This window comes from Phragmites australis, chromosome 19 (assembly GCF_958298935.1).
Source record: "Phragmites australis chromosome 19, lpPhrAust1.1, whole genome shotgun sequence".
NCBI lineage: Eukaryota > Viridiplantae > Streptophyta > Magnoliopsida > Poales > Poaceae > Phragmites > Phragmites australis.
The window spans coordinates 18,081,662-18,086,160 of NC_084939.1; positions in this window are offsets into that span (position 1 = coordinate 18,081,662).

Below are 4,499 nucleotides of genomic sequence, written 5' to 3' on the forward strand. Positions count from 1 at the left end.
ATGTCTTCTCTCCATCTGTGGAGTTCGATACCATAGACTTTCTCGATGGGCCCATGCCGTGCTGGCTGGACATAAGACCTGGAGGCTAGTATATTGTAAGGTGTGCATAGAGGCTTATCTTTTAAGCTAAGGAAGTGCAATATGGGAGGTTGTAGACCCCAACTATGAGATTCCTGTTGCTCATACTTCTCAAGCCCAAATGGAACAATATGAAGCTAACAACAAGGTTTGAAATATATTGTTCACCGACGTGGGTTGTAATGAGTTTGATAGAGTTCAGCATGTCCATACCGCTCGTGAGATTTGGTCCACTCTTAGTGTCTTTCATGAGGGCACTAACCAAATCAAGGATTAGCGTCAAAGCATGTATAACCAAGAATATCATATGTTAATGCAAGGCCTCGGGAAGTCTTTGGATGCCATGTTTGCTTGATTTGATGGGATTGTTAGCAACCTTCAACTGAAGTTTTTCCTACTCTAACCATGAAAGGGCGATCAAGCTTCTCTATGCTATTTACCATAGCAGATGGGGAGTGAAGATCTTGAGGATTGAAGAGTCATCCAGTTATGACATGTTGACATGCGTTGAACTCTTCAGTAAGCTCAAATCCACCGAGATAGCCAAGACGGCTAGAATAGGCCTAGGAAACCCCCTGTCTCAGAACATGGCGTTGGTTTTTGGACCTAGTGATGGTAGTCCTACTGGAGTTGGCTTTTCCTCTGCTAACCCTTCACCCAGTGGTTTTGCTTTGTCTTTCTTGATTTCTATCACAGAGGAGTAAGTGGACACACTTGATGATGAGGATCTTGCTTTCATCATGAAAAAGTTCACCCGCTTCTACAACAATAGAAGAGACTAGAGGAGAGGTGGCTCTTGGACTTGTTATGAGTATGGTGATACCACTCATTTTAAGGCGGATTGCCCAAAGCTCAAGAAGAAGGATGATCGTGGCCACAACCACGACAAGCACAAGAAGAACAAGAAGTCCTTCTTTAAGAACCATGACAAGATGGCCAAGAAGGCGGCTAAGGTGGCATCCCGAGCTTTTGTGGAGACGCTCAATGATGTTGACACTTCCTCAAGTGAGGACGAGAGCTTGGGGGAGGAGGAGCAGCCCATGAAGAGCAAGAGGAAGAACAAGGATTTCATTGGCCTCTGCTTCATGGAGGACGACAATGACAGTGATCCTGAGCTTGACCCCTCTGAGGTATCACCTACCTATGACCAACTTTTTGTTCAGATTGATACCTTGAATGATGCTCTAGTTAGTCAGAATAGGTTGCTTAAGAAAGCTGTTCATGAGTTGAAGGAGGTCAAGTCTAGGTATTAGTGTGTGATAACTGAGTTTGCCTAGTTTAAGTTTAAGGCCAAAGATGAGGAATATGATAGTTTCCTAGTTGTCATGAGTGAGCTTGCCGAGTTTCATACTTTATATGCTCAAGTCGCCAGTTAGCTTGAGACTGCTAATAAGAAGCTCCTTGAGGAGGAGTCTAGACCTACTCTCTTAGGCGCTTGTAAAAATTACCCTTTGCTCATAAAGGATGTTGAGATGAAAGTCAAGTGCATAAAAGAGCTAGAGTCTATATTGGAGAGTGTTAAGTGTTCTAAAGATGTGCAGCCGAATTGTTCTATCTGCATTATCTTCAAGGACAAGCTCAGTTGGGTTAGAGGGCAAGTAGAAAAGTTCATGGCTAAGACTGAGTATTTCCTTTCTCTTGTGGAGAAATTCTCATAAGGCAAGGGCAAGATGAACTTGATTTTGGCCAAGACCAAAATGTGCGCAGATAAGGTGGGTTTAGCTTTGGGATTGGGTTTTGAGAGGATGGTTTACAATGGGGATGGAAAGACTGTTTCCACCACATCTACTACCCTTGAGGTCGAGAAATCCAAGCCCACCACAACTCATAAAGAAGAAACCCACACCACAACCCAAGAGAGCTCCACAGCTAAAGGTGAAAGTCCTTGTGAGAGAGCCTAGAGTGACCAACAGTCTAGTTTTTGAGAGATGCAACCACAACACCTACTGCTAGAGAGAGGATCAGCTAGTTGGGTTTTGCTTTCGCTGTAGGAGAGATGAGCAGAGTGAGTGGGAGTGTGGTACTCAGGACATATACCGCTCCTCTTTTGGTGCACATGAGGCTTTCCTCACTCTTACTGATGAGGTCCTGGTGCTCTTCAGTTTCTTCCTAGAATTAGTGCCCGAAGTGGATCTTACCATGATTCATATGGTTTTGGTTCACGTGTAAGAGGCTTTGAGTTGCAGTGCTTTGGCAGACCATATTTTCCCTATCATGGCACTCGCCCTCAACGCACTAGTGTTGATTTGCAAACACCCGCTTTTACTGCTTTAGGGCGGATGACCTAGTACTGGATTCCCAAGAGGCTTTTATCTAACTCTAGTACTGAGCCATCAACCTATTATTCTTCTCATATGTAGGTGGCAGGTGGAGGCCTGGAGAACAAGTGGCTTATCAATTCCGGTTATTTGTGCCATATGACCAGAGATGCATCATGGTTCTCCAGCCTCACCCCGATGAAGTGACATAAGTACATCATATTCAGAGATGACAAAAAAGGTAAAGTGAAGGCCAAAGGTATGGAAAGAGTGAGTGAGAGTTTCACTCTCAAGGATGTAGGTTTGGTGGAGCATCTAGGATACAACTTACTTTCTGTATCACAATTGCTGGATGAGAACTTGGAAGTGTGCTTCAAACACAATGTTTCTTGAGTTCTTGATTGCTCGCGCTTTCATTTACCAGATTTCTCGAGTAGGGAGAGTCTTTGGAGCTGATTTTTCTAATTCTTTTAGTTATTCTTGGTGCTTGATTGCTCAACCCTCTTCTGAGCTTTGGATGTGGCATAGGAGGCTAGGGCACATGAGTTTTGATTTGCTCACTCGTTTGAGTGCCCAAGGCTTGATCCGAGGATTGCCCAAGCTAAAGTTTGAGAAGAACCTTGTTTATGCTCCTTGTCAGCATGGCAAGACGGTTGCTACCTCTCACCCACCAGTCAATCCGTTGATGACTGAATGACAGATAGAACTTCTCCATATGGACACTGTTGGTCCTTCCCAGGTTCGTTCAACGGGTGGAAAGTGGTATGTACTTGTTATTGTTGATGACTACTCTCGCTACTCTTAGGTGTTCTTTCTTGTAAGAAAGGATAAAGTATTCTCACACTTTAAGAGTTTAGCTTTGTGATTATTCAAGGAACTCCCTCGTGCATTGAAAGTAATTCACAATGATAATAGCACCGGGTTCAAGAACTATCTCTATCATGCTTTCTGTCTTGAACATAACATTGAGCATTAATTTTTGGCCTCACGCGTTCCTCAGCAAAATGGTGTGGTTGAAAGAAGGAATCACACTTTGGTGGAGACGGCTACAACGATGGTTGATGCCATAGGACTCTTCGAAAGTTTCAGGCAGAGGCTATTAGCACATCTTGCTATATCTCTAATCGGATTTTCTTGCGCTCGATTTTGAATATGACTTCTATGAATTGCGCTTTGGAAGAAAGTCAAACATTTCTCATTTGAGAGTTTTTGGATGTCTTGCTTCATCCTAAAGCGTGACAATCTTGACAAATTCGAGTCGCGTTCTTCTGATGGGATTTTCTTGGATTATTCTCTTCTTAGTCATTCTTACAAGGTCCTTAATCTTGACACTAATACCATCATGGAATCCTATGATGTGACCTTTGATGAATCAACCCCTTGTTCTAGCCCTGTTCTTGAGTGCGCAGGTGATTAAGAGATGTGCAAAAACAATATTGTAGATGGTGACCTTTCAGCTCTCGATGATGATGAGAATGATTCACTACTTTCTTCCATCACACATACTCCCGAGCTAGCTTCTTCTTCTACACCGACAGAGGGTCATGCAGCCTCTACTTCCACTTCAGTTGCTTTCGAGCCAGCACCAGCTACATTTCAGAAGGGGGCAGTCTCACAACACGAGGCTCCTCGGCACATTCAGAGGATACATCCCCCCCCAATAGATGATCAACGACTTTGGTGAGAGGGTAACAAGAGCAAAATATGCTCATCATGCTCATTTTACAGATTCTACATTCATTGCTTCTTTTGAGCTCCATGATGTTGGACACGCTCTCTCTGATTCAAATTGGATCAATGCCATGCATGAAGAACTAGAAAACTTTAAGAGAAACCAAGTTTGGGTCCTTGTATAACCACCCCCAAATGTTCACACCATAGGCACCAAATGGGTTTTCAAAAACAAACAGGGGGAGGATGGGTCTGTAGTGAGAAACAAGGCTAGACTTGCGACTCAAGGTTTCACTCAAATAGAGGCGATAAACTTTGGAGCGACCTTCGCACCGGTAGCTAGACTAGAAGCCATTAGGATCCTCCTTGCATTTTTGACATCCCAAGGTTTTAAGTTATACCAAATGGATGTCAAAAGTACATTCCTAAATGGGTTCATAGAGAAAGGGGTCTATGTCAAGCAACCCCCCTACTTTGAGCACTCCAAATACC